Consider the following 12,898-nt stretch of genomic DNA (forward strand, 5'->3'; position numbering starts at 1 on the left):
TAATTTCAAATTATTCACACATAAATAAAATGCCAATAATTTATCCCAAAATTATATTTCGGCCCCGAACCCGATTCGGCCCGAAATACCCGATTGTGACTATACCGCGCCAACTTGTCAGAACACACCTGAAAAAGGACACACCAGATATACTATATAATAATATAGTTCATAAGCACATAAATAAATTAAATTCACAGTTTTACCCTTCTCGGGTCAAAATTACTAAAATGCCCCTAACTCACCAACGGGGTCTTAACATGTCATTTCTCATATTAATTCGCATATAATAAATTATAATATAATATAATTCTACAATAATACTCAATTAACTAGTTAGGGCTTTGCTAATCCATTTCCTTAATTCCAGGGTATTACAATTACCCCCTCCTTATAGAAATTTCGTCCCGAAATTTACCTAAACAACTCTGGATATTTCTGCTGCATATCCGTCTCGAGTTCCCAAGTTGCCTCTTCTACTTTACTGTTCCTCCATAACACTTTCACCAGTGCAATTGTCTTGTTTCTCAAGACTTTCTCCCTTCTGTCAAGTATTTGCATCGGTTGTTCCTCATATGATAAATCTGGTTGTAGTTCTAATGCTTCATAACTCAGGATATGGGAGGAATCTGAGACATATTTTCGAAGGATCGAAACATGAAAGACATCATGTACAGCTGCCAGCGCTGGGGGCATAGCCAACCTGTACGCTACTTGCCCTATCCTCTCAAGGATTTGAAAAGGTCCAATGAACCTGGGGCTAAGTTTTCTTTTCTTACCAAAGCGCTTAATGCCTTTCATCGGCGATATTCGGAGAAACACCATGTCCCTGATCTGAAAATCAATATCCTGCCGCTTTGGATCAGCATAACTCTTCTGTCTGCTCTGAGCCGCGAGCATTCGCGCTCTAATTTTATCAACTGCCTCACTTGTTCTCTGAATAGCCTCGGGACCCAAGAACTTTCTTTCACCTACCTCATTCCAGTGAATAGGTGATCTACATTTTCTTCCATATAAAAGCTCATAAGGGGTCATCCTGATTGTTGCCTGATAGCTGTTGTTGTACGAGAACTCGATCAGGGGAAGGTACTTTACCCATGATCCTTCAAAGTCAAGCACACATGCCCATAGCATGTCTTCTAAGATTTGAATAGTCCTCTCGGATTGTCCATCCGTCTGAGGATGAAATGCTGTGCTAAACTTTAACTGAGTTCCCATAGCTCGATGTAGACTCTCCCAAAATCTTGATGTGAATTTCGGATCTCTATCCGAAACAATGGACTTTGGGACACCATGAAGACGATCAATTTCTCTAACATATAACTCAGCATACTGATCAATGGAGAAGTTCGTTCGAACAGGCAAAAAGTGCGCTGACTTTGTAAACGTGTCCACTATGACCCATACAGAGTCGAACTGTCCCGTGGTTCTCGGCAAGCCTACCACAAAGTCCATAGCAATGTCTTCCCATTTCCACTCTGGGATATTCAATGGCTGCAGCAACCCTGCAGGCCTCTGATGTTCAGCCTTCACTTGCTGACAGGTAAGACACTTAGCAACAAACTCAGCGATGTCATTCTTCATGCTTGGCCACCAAAACATGGCCTTGAGGTCTTGATACATCTTTGTGGACCCCGGATGAACTGAGTAAGGAGTCGTATGAGACTCAGTCATAATATCTCTTTTAATACCGTCATCCATAGGCACACAAACACGATTCATAAATCGTAACATTCCTGTTTCATCCACTGTAAAGTCACTAGTCTTCCCAGCCAAAACCCTATCTCGGGATTTCATTAACTCTGGATCTTGCAATTGTGCTTCTTTGATTCGCTCTAAAAGAGTAGAATGCAGGGTAATATTAGCCAACTGCCCTACAACCAACTCGATTTTAGCTCGAGTCATCTCATTTACTAACTACTGCGAGATTTGATTCACAGTATTTATCTGACTCTGCCCCTTTCTACTCAAGGCATCGGCAACCACGTTGGCCTTACCAAGGTGATAAAGGATCTCACAATCATAATCCTTCACCAGTTCTAGCCAGCGTCTTTGTCTCATATTCAGGTCTCTCTAGGTAAAGAAGTATTTCAGGCTTTTATGATCAGTGTATATCTCACATTTCTCGCCATATAAGTAATGCCGCCAAATCTTTAGCGCAAATACTACTGTCGCGAGTTCTAAGTCATGAGTAGGGTACCTCTGCTCGTACTCCTTTAACTGCCGAGAAGCATAAGCTATTACCTTTCCAGCTTGCATAAGAACATAGCCGAGACCTTGTCTCGAGGCATCACAATAAACAACAAATTTTTCCTTATCTGAAGGAAGAGTTAGCACTGGAGCGGTAATCAAGCGTTGTTTTAACTCCAAAAAACTTTTCTCACACCGATCAGTCCAAACAAACTTCAAATTCTTTCGAGTCAACTCCGTTAAGGGTACAACGATCTTTGAGAAACCCTCAACAAATCGACGATAATACCCAGCTAAGCCCAAAAATCTTCTGACCTCAGTAGCCGATTTTGGTATTGGCCAATCCCGAACAGCTTCAATCTTGGCCGGGTCCACCATTATCCCATCTTTATCTACTATGTGCCCCAAGAAAGAGACACGAGATAACCAGAATTCACACTTTTTGAATTTAGCATAGAGCTTGTGGTCTCGTAATCGTTGCAATACAGATCTAAGATGCAACTCAGGTTCCTCTTCCGATTCAGAATAAACCAAGATGTCATCAATAAACACGATCACACATCTATCCAGGTAATCCTTGAATACCCGATTGTGACTATATCGCGCCCAAAAATAGAGTTACAAAAGTTTCAACGCTGGTAGACCCCAACCCGCTTGGTCTAGTGTGGCCCGAACATGTACATACATCGCCCAACTCCCATACTCATGGCTGATCAGAGATAGATTTACCCTTTCCTGCACAGTAGAGCACCCGTGAGCCAAGCCCAGCAAGACAGTAAGATATATCGTTAATCATATATAACTCATCACATAAATAATAATAATGCCATTTCTTATTTGTCTGTATGACACAGACCTGCGTGTTACGCTCACACGCCTATTTATGTCTATGTGGCATAGACCTACATGTTACGCTCACACGTCTAATGAAAATAAGGCCTTAGAACGGTTCATCTCGGTTCTAGTTACCAAGTCCAACCCGATTATGCCTTGAACACATAACCCTTTACTTCAATATACAGCTGTATACATCATGGCATAACAATTACATATTAACAATTCACTTGGGTAATAACCCTAAGCCAATAAACCGCTCACTTTAGAGTAATAACTCTAATCCCGATTTCTAGGTTCTCATATAAATCACATTCCATATAAGCGCCATTGTGCATATCTCTACGTGCTAACTACTGTCTTACCTGATGTCCCACAAATATGGAGATTCCAAATCCCCGGGTGCTCCTGACCAAGTGCCGGTAATCCTAGTCACAATTCCGGGATACACAAGTATAGGGTTAATCCAAAAATCCATTTCCACAAATTAAAAACTGGGCATTTAAATTCCAGATATTCAGATAGAGCTCTGATACCATTTGTAACGTCCCCGCTTCAAGCCTCCATAACACTTTCACCAGTGCAATTGTCTTGTTTCTCAAGACTTTCTCCCTTCTGTCAAGTATTTGCACCGGTTGTTCCTCATATGATAAATCTGGTTAAAGTTCTAATGCTTCATAACTCAGGATATGGGACGAATCTGAGACATATTTTCGAAGCATCGAAACATGAAACACATCATGTACAGCTGCCAGCGCTGGGGGCATAGCCAACCTGTACGCTACTTGCCCTATCCTCTCAAGGATTTCAAAAGGTCCAATGAACCTGGGGCTAAGTTTTCCTTTCTTACCAAAGCGCTTGATGCTTTTCATCGGCGATATTGTGGTCGACGAGGACGTCGGACCCCGTAAGGGGGGGTGATTGTGACAATCAGTAGTCCCGTGATCCGTAAGGGGAAATACCGGGTAAGCTGTGCAATCCCACATCGCCTGGGGAAGGTCAAGTGGGATGATTCTGAGACTGTGTAGGTATGAGACTACACAGTTGAAGAGGGCTTAAATGAATTGATTGGTACTACCTATATCAACAAGGTGCATCTTGTTTCTCGGTAGCACATCACGAAAGAACTCCACAGTTAAGCGTGCTTGGCTTAGAGCAATTTCAAGATGAATGACCTCCTGGGAAGTTTTCCCAGGATACGTGTGAGTGAGGACAAAGCACGCTGGAAACACTCGTGTTGGTCTGTAGGGCCAGTCATCAATCCATGAAGCAGCCAGAATGACGTACTCGTGTATAAGAGCCATTAGTCCGTGGGTGTAAGGGCCCAATGGAGGCTTGAAGCGGGGACGTTACAAATGGTATCAGAGCCTTGACCCAGCCGGAAGTGTGGTCGACGAGGACATCGGACCCCGTAAGGGGGGGTGATTGTGACAGTTAGTAGTCCCGTGATCCGTAAGGAGAAATACCGGGTAAGCTGTGCCATCCCACATCGCCTGGGGAATGTCAAGTGGGATGATTCTGAGACTACACAGTTGAAGAGGGCTTAAATGAATTGATTGGTACTACCTATATCAACAAGGTGCATCTTGTTTTTCGGTAGCCCATCACGAAAGAACTCCACAGTTAAGCGTGCTTGGCTTGGAGCAATTTCAGGATAAGTGACCTCCTGGGAAGTTTTCCCAGGATGCGTGTGAGTGAGGACAAAGCACACTGGAAACACTCGTGTTGGTCTGTAGGGCCAGTCATCAATCCATGAAGCAGCAAAAGTGACGTACTCGTGTATAAGAGCCATTAGTCCGTGGGTGTAAGGGCCCAATGGAGGCTTGAAGCGGGGACGTTACAAAGTTTGTAACGTCCCCGCTTCAAGCCTCCATAACACTTTCACCAGTGCAATTGTCTTGTTTCGCAAGACTTTCTCCCTTCTGTCAAGTATTTGCACCGGTTGTTCCTCATATGATAAATCTAGTCGAAGTTCTAATGCTTCATAACTCAGGATATGGGACGAATCTGAGACATATTTTCGAAGCATCGAAACATGAAACACATCATGTACAGCTGCCAGCGCTGGGGGCATAGCCAACCTGTACGCTACTTGCCCTATCCTCTCAAGGATTTCAAAAGGTCCAATGAACCTGGGGCTAAGTTTTCCTTTCTTACCAAAGCGCTTGATGCCTTTCATCGGCGATATTGTGGTCGACAAGGACGTCGGACCCCGTAAGGGGGGTGATTGTGACAGTCAGTAGTCCCGTGATCCGTAAGGGGAAATACCGGGTAAGCTGTGCAATCCCACATCGCCTGGGGAAGGTCAAGTGGGATGATTCTGAGACTGTGTAGGTATGAGACTACACAGTTGAAGAGGGCTTAAATGAATTAATTGGTACTACCTTTATCAACAAGGTGCATCTTGTTTTTCGGTAGCCCATCACGAAAGAACTCCACAGTTAAGCGTGCTTGGCTTGGAGCAATTTCAGGATTGGTGACCTCCTGGGAAGTTTTCCCAGGATGCGTGTGAGTGATGACAAAGCACGCTGGAAACACTTGTGTTGGTCTGTAGGGCCAGTCATCAATCCATGAAGCAGCCAGAGTGACGTACTCGTGTATAAGAGCCATTAGTACGTGGGTGTAAGGGCCCAATGGAGGCTTGAAGCGGGAACGTTACAAAATTAGTAACGTCCCCGCTTCAAGCCTCCATAACACTTTCACCAGTGCAATTGTCTTGTTTCTCAAGACTTTCTCCCTTCTGTCAAGTATTTGCACCAATTGTTCCTCATATGATAAATGTAGTTGAAGTTCTAATGCTTCATAACTCCGGATATGGAACGAATCTGAGACATATTTTCGAAGCATCGAAACATGAAACACATCATGTACAGCTGCCAGCGCTGGGGGCATAGCCAACTTGTACGCTACTTGGACTATCCTCTCAAGGATTTCAAAAGGTCCAATGAACCTGGGGCTAAGTTTTCCTTTCTTACCAAAGCGCTTGATGCCTTTCATCAGCGATATTGTGGTCGACGAGGACGTCGGACCCCGTAAGGGGGGGTGATTGTGACAGTCAGTAGTCTCGTGATCCGTAAGGGGAAATACCGGGTAAGGTCTGCAATCCCACATCGCCTGGGGAAGGTCAAGTGGGTTGATTCTGAGACTGTGTACGTATGAGACTACACAGTTGAAGAGGGCTTAAATGAATTGATTGGTACTACCTATATCAACAAGGTGCATCTTGTTTTTCGGTAGCCCATCACGAAAGAACTCCACAGTTAAGCGTGCTTGGCTTGGAGCAATTTCAGGATTGGTGACCTCCTGGGAAGTTTTCCCAGGATGCGTGTGAGTGAGGACAAAGCACGTTGGAAACACTTGTGTTGGTCTGTAGGGCCAGTCATCAATCCATGAAGCAGCCAGAGTGACGTACTCGTGTATAAGAGCCATTAGTCCGTGGGTGTAAGGGCCCAATGGAGGCTTGAAGCGGGGACGTTACAAAATTTGTAACGTCCCCGCTTAAAGCCTCCATAACACTTTCACCAGTGCAATTGTCTTGTTTCTCAAGACTTTCTCCCTTCTGTCAAGTATTTGCACCAGTTGTTCCTCATATGATAAATGTAGTTGAAGTTCTAATGCTTCATAACTCCGGAGATGGAACGAATCTGAGACATATTTTCGAAGCATCGAAACATGAAACACATCATGTACAGCTGCCAGCGCTGGGGGCATAGCCAACCTGTACGCTACTTGCCCTATCCTCTCAAGGATTTCAAAAGGTCCAATGAACCTGGGGCTAAGTTTTCCTTTCTTACCAAAGCGCTTGATGCCTTTCATCGGCGATATTTTGGTCGACGAGGACGTCGGACCCCGTAAGGGGGGGTGATTGTGACAGTCAGTAGTCCCGTGATCCGTAAGGGGAAATACCGGGTAAGCTGTGCAATCCCACATCGCCTGGGGAAGGTCAAGTGGGTTGATTCTGAGACTGTGTAGGTATGAGACTACACAGTTGAAGAGGGCTTAAATGAATTGATTGGTACTACCTATATCAACAAGGTGCATCTTGTCTTTCGGTAGCCCATCACGAAAGAACTCCACAGTTAAGCGTTCTTGGCTTGGAGCAATTTCAGGATGGGTGACCTCCTGGGAAGTTTTCCCAGGATACGTGTGAGTGAGGACAAAGCACGATGGAAACACTCGTGTTGGTCTGTAGGGCCAGTCATCAATCCATGAAGCAGCCAGAGTGACGTACTCGTGTATAAGTGCCATTAGTCCGTGGGTGTAAGGGCCCAATGGATGCTTGAAGCGGGGACGTTACAAAATTTGTAACGTCCCCGCTTAAAGCCTCCATAACACTTTCACCAGTGGAATTGTCTTGTTTCTCAAGACTTTCTCCCTTCTGTCAAGTATTTGCACCAGTTGTTCCTCATATGATAAATGTAGTTGAAGTTCTAATGCTTCATAACTCCGGATATGGAACGAATCTGAGACATATTTTCGAAGCATCGAAACATGAAACAAATCATGTACAGCTGCCAGCGCTGGGGGCATAGCCAACCTGTACGCTACTTGCCCTATCCTTTCAAGGATTTCAAAAGGTCCAATGAACCTGGGGCTAAGTTTTCCTTTCTTACCAAAGCGCTTGATGCCTTTCATCGGCGATATTGTGGTCGACGAGGACGTCGGACCCCGTAAGGGGGGGTGATTGTGACAGTTAGTAGTCCCGTGATCCGTAAGGGGAAATACCGGGTAAGCTGTGCAATCCCACATCGCCTGGGGAAGGTCAAGTGGGTTGATTCTGAGACTGTGTAGGTATGGGAGTACACAGTTGAAGAGAGCTTAAATGGATTGATTGGTACTACCTATATCAACAAGGTGCATCTTGTTTTTCGGTAGCCCATCTCGAAAGAACTCCACAGTTAAGCGTGCTTGGCTTGGAGCAATTTCAAGGATGGGTGACCTCCTGGGAAGTTTTCCCAGGATGCGTGTGAGTGAGGACAAAGCACACTGAAAACACTCGTGTTGGTCTGTAGGGTCAGTCATCAGTCCATGAAGCAGCTAGAGTGACGAACTCGTGTATAAGAGCCATTAGTCCATGGGTGTAAGGTCCCAATGTAGGGTTGAAGCGGGGACGTTTCAAATGGTATCAGAGCCTTGACCCAGCCAGAAGTGTGGTCGACGAGGACGTCGGACCCGGTAAGGGGGGGTAATTGTGACAGTCAGTAGTCCCGTGATCCGTAAGGGGAAATACCGGCTAAGCTGTGCAATCCCACATCGCCTGGGGAAGGTCAAGTGGGATGATTCTGAGACTGTGTAGGTATGAGACTACACAGTTGAAGAGGGCTTAAATGAATTGATTGGTACTACCTATGTCAACAAGGTGCATCTTGTTTTTCGGTAGCCCATCACGAAAGAACTCCACAGTTAAGCGTGCTTGGCTTGGAGCAATTTCAGGATTGGTGACCTCCTGGGAATTTTTCCCAGGATGCGTGTGAGTGAGGACAAAGCACGCTGGAAACACTTGTGTTGGTCTGTAGGGCCAGTCATCAATCCATGAAGCAGCCAGAGTGACGTACTCGTGTATAAGAGCCATTAGTCCGTGGGTGTAAGGGCCCAATGGAGGCTTGAAGCGGGGACGTTACAAAATTTGTAACGTCCCCGCTTCAAGCCTCCATAACACTTTCACCAGTGCAATTGTCTTGTTTCTCAAGACTTTCTCCCTTCTGTCAAGTATTTGCACCAGTTGTTCCTCATATGATAAATGTAGTTGAAGTTCTAATGCTTCATAACTCCGGATATGGAACGAATCTGAGACATATTTTCGAAGCATCGAAACATGAAACACATCATGTACAGCTGCCAGCGCTGGGGGCATAGCCAACCTGTACGCTACTTGCCCTATCCTTTCAAGGATTTCAAAAGGTCCAATGAACCTGGGGCTAAGTTTTCCTTTCTTACCAAAGCGCTTGATGCCTTTCATCGGCGATATTGTGGTCGACGAGGACGTCGGACCCCGTAAGGGGGGGTGATTGTGACAGTTAGTAGTCCCGTGATCCGTAAGGGGAAATACCGGGTAAGCTGTGCAATCCCACATCGCCTGGGGAAGGTCAAGTGGGATTATTCTGAGACTGTGTAGGTATGAGACTACACAGTTGAAGAGGGCTTAAATGAATTGATTTGTACTACCTATATAACCAAGGTGCATCTTGTTTTTCGGTAGCCCATCACAAAAGAACGCCACAGTTAAGCTAGCAAACTGTAACGCCCTAAGATTTAAGCACGCTACCCAATATGATTAAGAAACCCTAATCCCCTAAACGGGATTGGTTTTAAAAAAAACGCGGAAATTAAAACTTTAAACGAAAACGGAATGAAAATAAACTTGTAATAATTTTAACCTTACAAACAAAAGTTACATGTTTCGGGATCCCAAAAAAAATTATTTTACAAAATATTACAAGTCTTTTCTCCTTAGCCGACCTAAGCGGCAAAAATAGAGTTACAAAAGTTTCAACGCTGGTAGACCCCAACCCGCTTGGTCTAGTTTGGCCCGAACATGTACATACATCGCCCAACTCCCATACTCATGGCTGATCAGAGATAGATTTACCCTTTCCTGCACAGTAGAGCACCCGTGAGCCAAGCCCAGCAAGACAGTAAGATATATCGTTAATCATATATAACTCATCACATAAATAATAATAATGCCATTTATTATTTGTCTGTATGACACAGACCTGCGTGTTACGCTCACACGCCTATTTATGTCTATGTGGCATAGACCTACATGTTACGCTCACACGTCTAATTACAATAAGGCCTTAGAACGGTTCATCTCGGTTCTAGTTACCAAGTCCAACCCGATTACGCCTTGAACACATAACCCTTTACTTTAATATACAGCTATATACATCATGGCATAACAATTACATATTAACAATTCACTTGGGTAATAACCCTAAGCCAATAAACCGCTCACTTTAGAGTAATAACTCTAATCCCGGTTTCTAGTTTCTCATATAAATCACATTCCATATAAGCATCATTGCACATATCTCTACGTGCTAACTACTGTCTTACCTGATGTCCCACAAATATGGAGATTCCAAATCCCCGGGTGCTCCTGACCAAGTGCCGGTAATCCTAGTCACAATTCCGGGATACACAAGTATAGGGTTAATCCCAAAATCCATTTCCACAAATTAAAAACTGGGCATTTAAATTCCAGATATTCAGATAGAGCACGGAACGAGCTTTCCAACGATATAAAGAACGTCCCAAACGGAGTCCCGAGTCAAAAGTTATGACCAAAACAAAAACTCGAAAAAAAATACAATAAGCTGCCAAAAATGGCCGCGGCTACTGGGTTTAAAAACCCAGGAAAACCAGTTTCCAGCCACGAAAATGCATCCAAAAACACCAATTTTCATGCTATATCAACCCACAATCATACCAAACTTTCACCTAACATAAACCAAGTAATTAGAGAGGAAAACACTTAATTCACTCTCCAACAACACCAAAAACCAACAACTAAAAATCAGCCTTTAACAATGAATTTCAGCCCCAAAACTCATCCATTTCAACTCAATTCACAACCAAAACTTAAATCCATTAAATAGATTTTCCAGTAATTAAATTAAAAGCTTAAAACACAATTCATGCATTAAAAATTCAATGGTAAAAACCCCAAAAATTCAGATTAAACATCATAAACTTCAAAGCTCCAACTTAAGCAAAATCACCAAGAACTTCAAGCTCAAGAACTTGAACTTGAACAATTAATTTCAAAGTTCAATAACAAAAAAAAAAAAAAAAAAAAAAAAAACAATAAAACTCCTTTTAAATTCTGTCCAAACCTAACCCAACATCAATTCAAAAGATCCAAGTACAAACATGCTCAAATCAACAAGAAAACACCAACATGCATCTCAAGACCATCCCAACCTATTTCATGCTTTTCAACCATAAAATTACAGCAGCAAATTCATTAAATTTCAGCAATAGAAAAACTACCTCAAGCTTCAATGCAATGATCAAGCCACAACTCCTCAAACAATTCTTCAATTTCAAGCTTGAATACCAAGCAAATCACCAATTTTTCAACCAAATACAAAGAGAGATAGAGAGAGAGAGAGAGAGGGAAGGGGGCTGTTTTAGGGTTAAGGTAAATGCAGAAAATGAATTTCATTTTTTTTTACAAAGAATGCCTTTAGTTGAAAATAAATCCAAAAATACATATTTACCATTTTGCCCCTAGGGCCATTTCTCACATACTCAAACAATCAAGGGCATTGAATTCATTTCATATATAACACATATTTAAATAATTTCAGATTATTCACACATAAATAAAATGCCAATAATTTATCCCAAAATTATATTTCCGCCCCGAACCCGATTCGGACCAAAATACCCGATTGTGACTATACCGCGCCAACTTGTCAGAACACACCTGAAAAAGGACGCACCAGATATACTATATAATAATATAGTTCATAAGCACATAAATAAATTAAATTCACAGTTTTACCCTTCTCGGGTCAAAATTACTAAAATGCCCCTAACTCACCAACGGGGTCTTAACATGTCATTTCTCATATTAATTCGCATATAATAAATTATAATATAATATAATTCTACAATAATACTCAATTAACTAGTTAGGGCTTTGCTAATCCATTTCCTTAATTCCAGGGTATTACAATTTTTGAAACGTCCCCGCTTCAAGCCTCTATTGGGCCCTTACACCCACGGACTAATGGCTCTTATACACGAGTTCGTCACTCTGGCTGCTTCATGAACTGATGACTGACCCTACAGACCAACACGAGTGTTTTCAGCGTGCTTTGTCCTCACTCACACGCATCCTGGGAAAACTTCCCAGGAGGTCACCCATCCTTGAAATTGCTCCAAGCCAAGCACGCTTAACTGTGGAGTTCTTTCGAGATGGGCTACCGAAAAATAAGATGCACCTTGTTGATATAGGTAGTACCGATCAATCTATTTAAGTTCTCTTCAACTATGTAGTCCCATACCGACACAGTCTCAGAATCATCCCACTTGACCTTCCCGAGGCGATGTGGGATTGCACAGCTTACCCGGTATTTCCCCTTACGGATCACGGGACTACTGACTGTCACAATCACCCCCCCTTACGGGGTCCGACGTCCTCGTCGACCAAAATATCGCCGATGAAAGGCATCAAGCGCTTTGGTAAGAAAGGAAAACTTAGCCCCAGGTTCATTGGACCTTTTGAAATCCTTGAGAGGATAGGGCAAGTAGCGTACAGGTTGGCTATGCCCCCAGCGCTGGCAGCTGTACATGATGTGTTTCATGTTTCGATGCTTCGAAAATATGTCTCAGATTCGTTCCATCTCCGGAGTTATGAAGCATTAGAACTTCAACTACATTTATCATATGAGGAACAACTGGTGCAAATACTTGACAGAAGGGAGAAAGTCTTGAGAAACAAGACAATTGCACTGGTGAAAGTGTTATGGAGGCTTTAAGCGGGGACGTTACAAATTTTGTAACGTCCCCGCTTCAAGCCTCCATTGGGCCCTTACACCCACGGACTAATGGCTCTTATACACGAGTACGTCACTCTGGCTGCTTCATGGATTGATGACTGGCCCTACAGACCAACACAAGTGTTTCCAGCGTGCTTTGTCCTCACTCACACGCATCCTGGGAAAAATTCCCAGGAGGTCACCAATCCTGAAATCGCTCCAAGCCAAGCACGCTTAACTGTGGAGTTCTTTCGTGATGGGCTACCGAAAAACAAGATGCACCTTGTTGACATAGGTAGTACCAATCAATTCATTTAAGCCCTCTTCAACTGTGTAGTCTCATACCTACACGGTCTCAGAATCATCCCACTTGACCTTCCCCA

At 43.5% G+C, this 12,898-nt stretch overlaps 1 long non-coding RNA gene across 1 annotated transcript; it reads right to left on the reverse strand.

Annotated features, from left to right (window-relative positions):
- Positions 1-9,371: 9,371 nt before the first annotated feature.
- Positions 9,372-11,188, reverse strand: LOC133029312 (uncharacterized). Its single transcript, XR_009683455.1, has 3 exons — positions 11,020-11,188; positions 10,084-10,146; positions 9,372-9,619 (listed from the first exon to the last, which is right to left on the reverse strand). It is a non-coding gene; the product is annotated as an uncharacterized LOC133029312 (long non-coding RNA).
- Positions 11,189-12,898: the final 1,710 nt, after the last annotated feature.

The sequence above is a fragment of the Cannabis sativa genome, chromosome 7, assembly GCF_029168945.1.
Source record: "Cannabis sativa cultivar Pink pepper isolate KNU-18-1 chromosome 7, ASM2916894v1, whole genome shotgun sequence".
NCBI lineage: Eukaryota > Viridiplantae > Streptophyta > Magnoliopsida > Rosales > Cannabaceae > Cannabis > Cannabis sativa.